The following is a 12,099-nucleotide window of genomic DNA, read 5'->3' as shown; positions in this document are numbered from 1 at the left end:
ATTCACAGCACCGAGTCACAAGAGACAGTCCCTGCCCCAGCTGTATTAAGTGGGATCTCTGGGAGAGGAAGTGGGAGCAGAGGGAAGGGATATGAATTGTCCCACTTTATGCAACCCTTCTGGGCTAGCACCCAGCACTATTAATAGCCTTTTGCTCAACAACCCTCTTTTGTTCAGCACTCTGTTTTTCACCTTAAGTTGTTTGTGTTGTGCAGGATCTGTTGGCTAATTTGGCCTGAGCTGCCAACCTGTGATCTACAGCTAGATGTAAAGCAGGCCCCTGACCCCCTCTGCATCCTGATCCCAGCGTGGGCTTTCCAGTCCAGGCACCACCACAGTGCCTGGTGGCTTTGCTTTGCCCAAGTGGTGCTGCCACGGCACTGGGTTTGGGTTCAGAGCATCACAGAATGATCTGGGCTGGAAGGGACCTCCAGAAGACATCCAGTCTAACTCCTCTGCAGTCAACAGGGACATCCTCCACTAGATCAGGTTGCCCAGAGTGTTGGGCCTCATCTTGGATGGTTTTGACCTCTGGTAGTCTGCAATCAGCTGCTCCTGTCTCACCTCCCTCCCTTGCTCTTCCCTAAACGCCTCAGTGGAGGAGCTGGGCAGGCAGCAGGGTTTTGCTCACATCAGCACCTCCAGAGTGCTTCACCTTCCTTCTTCCTTGGTGCCCACGAATGTTCTATGAAGTGTGTGGAAGCAGCAACTGTTGATTAAACTGCAGGGAAGAGGCACAGGAAGCAAATTTAGCAATGGCAACTGTATGTTTGTGATAATCAGGGCTCTGTCACTGCTGTCAGGGGCTGAGATTGATGGAGGCCACAAAATCTCTTTATCCAACCCAAATAAGCCAGAGCTGCTTGATGATTTTTATGTTGTTTTTTTTTTTTTTTTCCTCCAGCACAAGCCACAGGCTGCTCATGAGCCATTTACAAGCCAAAAATTAGCCAGGCTGCCTTTCCAGAGAGCAGCTCAGAAGGGTTCTGCGAGGAGCAATCCTCCAATATAAACCGAGGGAAAATGAGGATAACAAAATTAATCAGGAAGAGCTGACATGCCTGAGACTCCTGGCAGCTGTAAATCAGCCTGGTCGGGGGACCCTGCAGCGGGAGCCACCCATGGCTGTGCTGCACTGGGGGTCCGGAGCTGCTCAGAACAATGCTGGGAAGCCGCACTCGGGCACAGCGTGGCGCAGACACGCTCTGGTAGTGTCGCCACTGGGCACTGCCCACACTCCCAAACACAATCTGCAGCTCCCTGCTCCCCTGCAGCCCGGGCAGGAGGGTGGCCCCTTCTCCGTGGGGCCTGGGAGCTCCCTTGGTTTGGCTGGTGAGCGGGCACTGCAGGCACCGAGCACTGTGGGCACCGAACACTGTGGGCACAAGCGCTGTGGGCATTGGGTGCTGTGGGCACCGAGCATTGCGGGCCCTGGGTGCTGTGGGCACTGAGCACTGTGGGCACTGAGCGCTATGGGCACCAAGCACTGTGGACACTGGGTGCTGTGGGCATCAGGCACTGCAGGCACCAGGCTCTGCGGGCACTGGGCGCTGTGGGTAATGAACACTGCGTGCACCAAGCACCGTGGGCACGAAGCACAGCCAGCGCCTCTCTGCCTCTTCTCTTGCGCAAAAGCTCCTGATGGCGTCAATGGAGAGGTCAATGCCTGAGAAGAGAGCAGAAAGCAGCCTGCTGTGGGCTGCCAGTGCAGCAGTGTCAAAGGGCAAGGGCAACCTGCTGTGGGGCAGCATCCTGCACCAGGAGGCTGCTGGAACACTGCAACAGGTTGCCCAGGTTGGTGCTGGGGCCCCATCCCTGGAGATATTCAAGGTGAGGCTCTGGGCAACCTGATTTAGTGGAGGATGTCTCTGCTGGCTGCAGGGGATTGGACTGGGTGAGCTTTGGAGGTCCCTTCCAACCCAGCCCATTCTGTGAGTCTCTGATGTCTGTCATTCCACCCAGCCTCGCTGAGGTCTGAGTGTATCTGGCTGCCTTGCAGGAGCTGTCTCAGGGCTGATCTTTATTTTCCTTCGTTTTCCTATGCTTGGATGAAAACCAGACCTGCGGTCACTGTCTGAGGTTCCCTTGGTCCCAGTGCTTTAAAGCCCTTCTTGAGCTGACAGCAAACCTTTTAATCTTTCTCATATAACATCATAGAGGACAAACAAGGCTTTAATGCAAGTCCCAGGGTCTCTTGTGGGGAGATCCTGATAAAAACAGGGCTTTCTGTTTTGGAAATACCCTCTGGTGGAGTCAGAACCCTGGTACAGACAATGGTGAACTTTCAAAGGAAGCAGCGACATGGAAAAGAAATATTGTAATTGAGGCGGCAAGTGTTGGCTTTTGTCATAGAATGCCATCAAATATGATTTTATATGATAAAAGTTAAAAATCCACCCACATGGAGCTGGAGACTTCTAATCAAATTTAGTCACCCAGACACTGAAGCTCTTCCTGGGATGGTGCTCACACAGTTCCTAGATCAGCAGTGCTGAGGCCACCAGGGGAGGCTGCACTGCAAATCCTGGGTTCAGTTTTGGGCTCCTCACTCCAAGAAGGACATTGAGGGCTGGAGCCCCCCAGAGAAGGGCAACAGAACTGGGGAAGCGTCTGGAGAACAGGTCTGGGGAGGAGCAGCTGAGGGAGCTGGGGGTGGTTAGTGTGGAGCAGAGGAGGCTGAGGGAGACCTCATTGCTCTCTACAGCTCCTGAGAGGAGGCTGCAGTCAGGTGGGGGTTGGGCTCTGCTCCCTAGTCTCAGGTGAGAGAAGGAGAGGCAATGTCCTGAAATTGTGCCAGGGGAGGCTTAGGTTGGAGAGGAGGAAAAATTTCTTTGGTGCAGGAGTGGTCAGGGACTGGCAGAGGCTGCCCAGGGAAGTGGTGGAGTCCCCATGCCTGGAGGTGTTCCAGACCCCTGTGGCCATGGCACTTGGGGCCATGGTTTGGTGGCCATGGTGGGGTTGGGTTGCTGGTTGGAACTGATGATCTCAAAGAACTTTTCCAACCCAAACCACTCTCTGATTCTCTGATTCTGTGCCTGCTTTGTGCAGGGTTTCCACAGGTCCTGTGTGACACAAGAGGACATTCTCTGGACAGGACTTCCTGGGAGGCCAAAGTACCAAAAGGATGTTGCAAGCTGGGCTGCTGCATACGACCTTTGCTTGCCCTCTGCCTGCCCTGAGTTAACACCTTGCTGTCTGATCCCAGGCCTTGCTGATCTGCCCCCACCTGCTGATGCTGAGCAGCTCTACAAACCCTGCACCGTGCTGGGGCAGGGCAGGAGGCACTGCTTCAGGGGCTTAGAACCTCCATGGTGAGCTGGTGCAGATGCAGCTCTGGCTTTAATGGTTTTGCTGACCTCAACCCTCACATCTCAGTAACTTAAGTCCTCTGGAGCCCTCCTTCTGTTTAAATGCAAAGCACTGAGGAGGAGCAAAGAGATGCCCAGAAGAGCTGTGCTGTCTAAATCCAGGAGTGCAGTCCTGGCCCTTTGTTCTGCACCTGAGCTTGATGGGCACGGGGCAGGGCTGGGCAGGGCTGGGCAGGGCTGGGCAGGGCTGGGCAGAGAGGGCAAGGCTGAGTTGGCAACCTTTGCTCAGAGCCTTGGTCTCGTTTCTCTTCTTGTCCTGGCCCTTGTTGATTTCTCTGCAGCACTTGGTGGGTGGTGTTTGGGGTCCCACCAGTGCTCCCACCAGTACCTGATGGTGTTCAAGAAGCTGTAGGTGTGCTTCAGGATATAGTTTGGTGGTCATGGCAGCTGCCTTATGGTTTGACTCGATGACCTTAAAGGTGTTTTGCAGCCTTGGTGATTCCATGGTTCTGTGGTTCTATCCTCTTGATGCTGGGACAGCCCAGGCAGGAGTTTAGGTCCCCTTTCACTGAGCTTTCGTTCCCCACCTTTGGAAGAACCACATCAGTGTTGATAGAGCTGTAAAGCACCAAACAGTTTTTTCAACCCTTCTAGAGCTGATGACATTCCCTAATGGCCACTTTACACCAGCAAATCATAGAATCATAGAATCATAGAATCAGTCAGGGTTGGAAGGGACCACAAGGATCATCTAGTTCCAACCCCCCTGCCATGGACAGGGACACCTCACACTAGATCAGTCTGGCCAGAGTCTCATCCAGCCTGGCCTTAAACACCTCCAGGGATGGAGCCCTAACCACCTCCCTGGACAACCCATTCCAGGCTCTCACCACTCTCATGGTGAAGAACTTCTTCCTCACTTCCAGCCTGAATCTCCCCACTTCCAGCTTTATTCCATTCCCCCTAGTCCTATCACTACCTGATATCCTCAAAAGTCGCTCCCCAGCTTTCTTGTAGGCCCCCTTCAGATATTGAAAGGCCACAAGAAGGTCACCTCGGAGCCTTCTCTTCTCCAGACTGAACAGCCCCAACTCCCTCAGTCTGTCCTTATCCTTCTCTGTAACCTGAAACATAGCCTGAAACATAGCCTTCAGCCTCACCATGCCCACCAGGGCTCTGTGTATGGCTTCATGTACAGATGGCAGCGGAAACCAGGGCTGCTTTTGCCAACTTCTGTTGTTTCACCTCCCGGGGTGAGGATTATGCTTTCCTGTGGTGATTGAAAGATGATGGATGCCACCTAAGTCTTTAGCAGGGTACTAGGGCAAGTAATTTATGCTTTAGTGTTCAGTGGCTGAAACAAAGAATTAATGCATTGGAAAGTTTTGGATGGCTCTGGGTGATTTGATTGTTGGTTGGGTTCTGACTAGCAGCCTTCAGCGGCTGGGTGGGCCAGTTGTGAAGATAGAGATAAAGCTATATTTTAAGAATTGCAGTTCCCAAGGTCATCTGGAAAGGGAGCAGTTCATCAGACATATCTTTGTTCAGAAATACATTTGGGTCTATAAAATATGATCCCAGAATCAATTGGGCCCAAACAAGCTGATGCCTGTAGGCTCACAAGCGCATTGTTAAGAGGCATGAAGGGCAGAAATCGTCGCTGCTGTCTTTGTGTGGCTATTGTTTGGGGCCTTAATAGGAACAGAATGAATGACATTTTTCCACCAGACCACTTATGCTCAACTATACCTCCAGGACAACTTCCTGGCCAAAAAATATTCAAAACAAACAAGCACAATAGCAATTCTACTCCAATTACATTGTTTGCAAACCCGCTCGTGTTCATAGAGTACTCAGTTTGGCAAACTCCAGTGCTGCAGCCGTGCCTCTCAGTGTTGCATTCTTGCAGCTGAAGCTCTTGAGGTGCTGTGCTGTGCAGGTGAGTCTTGGAATGGCCACCTGCATGGGCTCCTCCTGGTCGTCCTGGGCAGCCATCTGTGCCCAGTGGCCAAGAGCTCTCTGTCTTCAGTGGAGCTGAGATGTCAGCCCAGGGCTCTGGGGGCCGACTCATAACCAACTCCAAAACTTTCACTTGAAAGAAGAATAACAAAATGCAAAGTGTGGGAAAGAGAGAGGCAGAGGAGGAGGGCTTTATCAGTGGCTCTTTTCTGTGTTTGGAAGAGGAGGGTGAACTTGGTGGCCTTGTGGCAACTTTTCCTGTAGTTTGAGCTGCCAGAAGGTTTCTGCAGAGACCAAACCCCAGTCAGCAAACCTGCTTGGGACTTGCCAGACAGTTCTCTCTGGCTGCTGGCCATAGCCATGCAAACACTCCTTGTTGTATCTCACAGTTTTAATGTATATGGGGCAGTGGCTTGGCCCTGTGGTCACTTCTCCCTGAGATGGAGAGCTACAGGAACCTGGGCAAGGTAACACAGCTGGTAGGGCAGGGATGCTGCAGGAGGTGTAGGGAGGAACAGTGCAGGCATTCTGGCTCCATCAAGGGTTCCAAGTTTCACTCCAACCCCAGATATGCTGATCTCAGCCTTTTCAGCCTCTTCACTCTGACAGTCATCTGGATCCTCTCCACCTCACTGTCTGTTCTGAGTCAGCTGGGTGGATGTCCTCAGCAGACCCTCTAGGATCTGGAGGAACAGCTCCTGCCCTGTCCTGCCTAGTGTCTCCAGCTGTCAAAGTGGGACCTCTCCCAAGAGCACGTAGATGTGCCTCTGACTGCTGGCCAACTCTGCACGGAGAGCACAGCACCACAGTGCATGCTAGGCACAGAGTACATCTCCCATGGCCCCAGAGAGCTGCCAAGGCCTCTGTCTGTGCAGCTGTTACAGGCTGCGGAGGTGAGGTGAGAATGCCCAGAGTGATCCACATCATCCACAGAATCACAGAACCTTACTGGTTGGAAAGGACCTCCAGAGATCACCCAGTCCAAGCCCCCAGCCAGAGCAGGAGCACCCAGGGAAGGTCACACAGGAGCACATCCAGGAAGGTTTGGTAAGTCTCCAGAGCTTTGCATCTCTCTGGGCAGCCTGCTCCAGGCTCTGACACCTTCACAGGGACAAAGTTTCCCCTCCTGTTCCCATGGCTCCTCCTCTGCTCCAGCTTGGCCCCAGTGCCCCTTGTGCTGTCCTTGGCCATCCCTGAGCAGAGTCTGGCTCCACCCCTGCACATCTTTATCCCCAGCAATGAGGGCAGCCCTCAGGCTCCTCTGCTCCAAGCTCCAAGCCCCAGCTCCCTCAGCCTGGCCTCACAGGAGATGTTCCACTGCCTGCAGCAGCTCTGTGGCTCTGTGCTGGACTCTCTCAAGCAGTTCCCTGAAGTCCTTCTTGAGCTGAGGGGCCCAGAACTGGACACAATATTCCAGATGTGACCTCAGCAGGGCAGACTAAAGGGGCAAGAGAACCTCTCTGACCAACTAACCACACTCCATCTGGTGCAGGCTCCCATGGTGGAGTCCCTACCACCACAGACACAGTAAGAGAAATATAGAAGAGAATCATAGAATGGTAGGAGCTGGAAGAGACCTTCAGAGATCATCTGAAGGTCCAAGCCCCACTGCCAGAGTGGGGTCACCCAGGGCAGGCCACACAGGGACACATTCAGGTGTTGCAGGTTTTCAGAGAAGGAGACTCCACAACCTCTCTGGGCAGCCTGCTCCAGGGCTGTAGCACCCTCACAGCAAAGAAGTTTCTCCTCCTGTAGCCATATGTTAATTAAAGGCCTCGTTGTAGCTACAGCAGAATGCTGCACCTTGGCAAGCTAACTTTGAGGGCTGTTCACTTGCCACCAACCCCTGCCAGGGTGCAAAGAGCTGCTGCAGTGTGCAAAGACAGCCATGGGGAGAGCTAGGAGGAAGTCTGCTCCTCCTTTTTGCAGAAGGTGGAACTCCAGGGTGCCTGAGGTATGAAGCAGGTTGCAGGTGCCATGTGGCATTGCCAGTTTGGAGCCCGTGCTGCTGCCCGTGGTGGGTTGCAGCAGGGGCTGGGGCAGGGTACTGTGGGTTTGACACCAAGGTTCTGTCCCACAGGCTCTGGGCTGTGTGTGGGTTGTGGAGGCTGTGTCCATCTGTTGAGCAAAGCCAAGGCTCTCACTCCCTCCTGTGCTTCAGACACAGCTTAAGGCAAATCCAGCCCTGGCACCTTCAGGGGCACTGGAGGGCTGCAGACTCAGAGGAGTTGTTGTGACCCTGCCAACAAGGAGCTGATCTCCATTCAGTGTCCCATCTGCAGGCAGCCTAGGGGCACACAGAGTGTGCTAAGCCAAGCACTTCTTGAGGGAGCTTCATGCTTCCATGCCTCCTGGCTGGAGAATTTCTCTTCAGAGCAGGTCCCTCTTTGGCAAGTTGCTATCTGCAGCCACTATTGCACAGGGCCAAGAGTCAAGGTGGGCAGGAGCTGCTGCTGCTGCCATTCAGTCTTTGCTCCCTGTCAAATAAAGGCCAAGGCAAACACTGGTCAAGGGAAAAGCACCTCTGACTACAGCAGAAGAGACAGCAAACACCCCAGAAGCAGCAGGGCTGCAGTAGCCAAGTGGGGAGGTTCAGTAGTCCAGTGCAGAGCATGCTGACACACCGAGGATCTGCATGGGGATGCCATGTGCCCGGAGGGGACAATTATGTTTGGTGAGGAGTTGGCTTCTCTGCAAAAGTTTGTGTTTGGATTTGCAGCAAATTGAGGCTGCAAAAATTTCCAATGGGAAGATGAATTCTGGAATTTCAAGTCTGGGAGAGCACTGACACTCTGCCCTCTGAGGGGCCCTGTGTACAAGGGAAGGGCTGGGCTGCAGGTGAGACTGGAACAGCTAACTGCAGAAGGAGCTTAGGGAATAGCAGCTTCTGAGATGTGGATTGGGTGGGTGGCAGGCCTCCATATCCTGAGCCTGGAAGCCTCAAGGACCCTGCCTGCAGCATTCTTTGGGAGCCCAGATTTCCCTGTTGACCACTGGGAGTGCAGACTCCCAGACTGGAGATGCTGCTGGACCTGCAGCTTCTCCACCCCGGTGCAGTAGCTGGAGGAGCAGTCCTGGGTGGAAGGACAGTCCTGGGTGCAGGGCAGTCCTGGGTGGAAGGACAGTCCTGTGTGGAGGGCATTCCTGGGTGGAAGGACAGTCCTGTGTGGAGGGAAATCCTGGGTGGAAGGACAGTCCTGTGTGGAAGGCATTCCTGGGTGGAAGGACAGTCCTGTGTGGAGGGAAATCCTGGGTGGAAGGACAGTCCTGTGTGGAGGGCAGTCCTGGGTGGAAGGGCAGCTTGGGGCCAGTGTCTTGGGCAGCCTGAGGAGCACAGTCTGGGGTCTGTCTCCAAGAGACCACCTGTGTGGATCTCTCCCTTGCTGGCAGAGGAGCGGTGTCCTGCCCTGAGGATTACTGTGGGCTGGAGGAGCCTGTGCTGAAAGCCATCTCTCTGATGTGGGCATTTGAAAGCATCACCTCCAAGTCTGCAAGTCCTACCTCTCCTCACACCTGCCCCATCCTTGTCAGGAAGCATTTTTCATCCTTCCTTTCCATGGCTGTGGTAATTCAAGCTAATTTGCTTTCTTCTTCAGCTATTCAGACACAAAAGGATGCAGTCTTTCCAGCACTCCAGATCCACCTATAACATTTTGCCATCCTCTGTGTGCCAGGTGGTGGTGGGGAAGCCTCCAGTGGTTGGCACTGCATCCTCTGGAGAAGGACAGGAAGGGAAGTCATGTCTGCTCCTGGTGTCTGTTGCACAGAGATCCCAAATGTATGTCTAGGTTGTCTTCTCTGGAGCACCTCCCACAGTGAGCAAGACACAACTCTTGAGGCACTGCTTGTGGCACAGAATCACAGTCACAGAATGGTCTGGATTGAAAGGTACCTCCAAAGCTCAGCCAGGCCAACCCCCTGCAGTCAGCAGGGACATCCTCCAATAGAGCAGGTTGCCCAGAGCCCTGTCCATTGAATATCTTCAGGGATGCGGCCTCAACCACCTCCCTGGGCAACCTGTTGCAGTGTTCCAGCAGCCTCCTGGTGCAGAACTTGTTCCTCACATCCAATCTCAATCTGATCTGCTCTAGTCTGAAGCCATTGCCCCTGGTCCTGTCCCTGCAGGCCTTTGATTCAGTCCCTCTGCAGCCTTCCTGTAGCCCCTTCAGGTACTGGAAGGCTGCTCTAAGGTCTGCCTGGAGCCTTCTCTTCTCCAGGCTGAACACCCCCAGCTCCCTCAGCCTGTCCCCACAGCAGAGCTGCTCCTACCCTCTGATCATTTTCGTGGCCTCCTCTGGACCCTCTCCATCAGGTCCCTGTCCATGTGCATGGTCCATCTGCAGCTGCCTCTTCTGTCCAAAACCTCAGGGTTTTATGAGACTGCTGGCTCCTCACCTCCACAGGGAGGAGGCTATCTGTGTAGAATAGGGGTCAACAGGACCATGAGGTAGCCTAAATGATTGCCTGGAGCTGCCTGGAGCCTCAGTCGTCCCAGCATAGCCAATAATCTTCTCCCCATTGCAGGAGCCCAGTGGCACTGGCACTGAGCAGCATGTGCTGCTGAACTGGCAGTGCAGGAGCCAGGAGCTGCCAGACCAGAGCCATGGCATTCAGATGAGGAGGGAGTGTAACAGTGTGAGAGCTGAAATCCCCCTCCCACACCAGCAATACCCAGGCTAGCTCAGTCTGGGAGCAAATGCAAGCTGTATTTACAAGCAAATCTGCAATCTGCAAGCAAATCTGCAATGCAATGAATCTGTACAAATAGACACTCCTCACAACATTACAAATGTGCACAATCAACACAAAAGCACGACCAAGCTCCCTTTGCTTCCCCCAAGAGGCCTTTCCCAAGGCCCCCCCCCCCCCCCCCCCCCCCCCCCCCCGCAGCCAGAAGGACTCCCCCCAGGCCCCCCTGGCAGAAGGCAGAGAGTCAAGAAGCAGAGAGGCTGTTAGACTTAGCTTGTCAAGGTCAGTGTGGTATCTTCAGCCAGAAAAGAAGGAGCAGGCAGACAGAAGCTGAGTGAGCAAGCTGAGAACTCAGACTGCCCAACTCCCCAGCCTTGTTTTGAGTAGTGGTTCTTAAACATTTCTCTCTCTCCAGTGGAAGTGTTTAGAACAATCAGTATTTTGCTTTCTTACACCCAATGGGAATTTACCTAAATTCCTTCACTTTCTTTGCTTAAACTTTGTGAAGAAAAAGAGACAGTCTTAAAACCATCACAGAGAGCTGAAGCAGGAGGTTCCCTTCAGCCTGTGCCAACATGATGGAGTGACTTGAGCAGCCCTCATTCAGTGTTTTGGCTCTGACAGAAGCTGGCCACATCTGAGCAGCAGGGACCTGCATGGAGCAGGCTGAGAGGTTGGGAACAGGTGGGAACGTGGGGATGTGGGACCTGGCCCCTGCTGGGTGTCCAGCTGAGGCTCCTTGCTGGGGGTTGGATGTTATCTTCAGCTGGATGCAGCTCCTGACATTGTTTTCCCAACATGTTTGAAAAAGCATCAAACAGAGAGGAGATTGAAATGCCCTCACACGTTCAGAGTACTGAAGAAGGCCTCTTTAAACCCCTCATGCCTGCTGGAACCAAGCTCATTACTTCCTGAGCTGCAGCTCTGTGATTTGGACAGGGCAGAGGGAGGCAAATCCAACTGATGTCAAAGCTGACAATGAACCAAAAGGTGAAGCTTTGACACATTCCAGTATCAGCACTCTGTGTGCTGCTTTGGGCTCTCCAGCCACTCCAGTTTACTGCTAGGGAGGGTTGAAAGGTGATTTATTCATGGTTTACAAGTACCTAAAAAGGAAGAGGTTTCTGGTTGCTAGATGAGATTCAACTTTACCAGAGAAAGGCAAAGAGATCTCTTGGCTGGAAGCCAAAGTTAGAGAAATTCAGGCTAGGAAAGGGGCTGCAGTTTAAACAATAGAGATCAAAAGCAGTGGAAGGTTTTGGCTGGCATTAAGCAGAGCAATCAGGAGCTAACACCTCTGTGTTTGTCTAAAAGATGACAGAATTATGAAGAGAGACTTTCCAGCCCAGAGCAGTCCTTCAGGGAGACCAGGCTGGGCTTCCCTTTGGCTGGAGCAGGCTCTGCATGGCTTTGAATGCTGTGTCTGCAGGCTTGGGGCTCTGCCTGCTCTTGCCTTGTGCAGGAGGAAGGAGCACAGATATGCTGGGTGTCAGGAAGCACAGCTCCATTTCTTTTCCCAGCCACAGTCCAAAATACTTCTGGAGTGGATTCCCCATTTCCTGGCCTGTCTGATTCAGCCAGGGAGCTGCAGTGCATGGGGCATGGTCTGGGAGCTGACGGCACATTCCTTTTCCCTGCAGAACACATGCAGGCTGGGCACAAGACATAGAATCATGGAATGGTCTGGGTTGGAAGGGACCTCCAAAGCTCATCCAGTCCAAACCCCTGCAGTTAGCAGGGACATCCTCCACTGGATCAGGTTGCCCAGAGCCCTGTCCAGCCTCACCTTGAATAGCTCCAGGGATGGGCCCCAACTACCTTCCTGCGCAACCTATTGCAGTGTTCCAGCAGCCTCCTGGTGCAGAACTTGTTCCTCACATCCAATCTCAATCTGCTCTGCTCTAGTTTGAAGCCATTGCCCCTGGTCCTGTCCCTGCAGGCCTTTGGGAACAGTCCTTCTGAAGCCTCCTTGTAGCCCCTTCAGGTACTGGAATGTTGCTCTAAGGTGTCCCTGGAGCCCTTTTCTGGACAGAGCTGTCTGCTGCAGGGGTGCTGTGCAGGCAGTGCCCCTGGCCTGTGCGGGTGCCAGCCCCATCTCTGCCTCACTCGGTGCCTGTTTGGAGCTACCTGTGCAGCAGAGTCA

General features: G+C 53.5%; 1 protein-coding gene across 1 annotated transcript in view; it reads left to right on the top strand.

Moving 5' to 3' along the window:
* Positions 1 to 12,099, top strand: part of NRG2 (neuregulin 2) — a 258,744-nt gene that overhangs the window by 169,611 nt on the left and 77,034 nt on the right. The gene's annotated exons all lie outside the window — the stretch shown is intronic.

Source organism: Indicator indicator, chromosome 18 (genome assembly GCF_027791375.1).
Source record: "Indicator indicator isolate 239-I01 chromosome 18, UM_Iind_1.1, whole genome shotgun sequence".
NCBI lineage: Eukaryota > Metazoa > Chordata > Aves > Piciformes > Indicatoridae > Indicator > Indicator indicator.
This window is presented reverse-complemented; position numbering and strand designations above follow the sequence as displayed.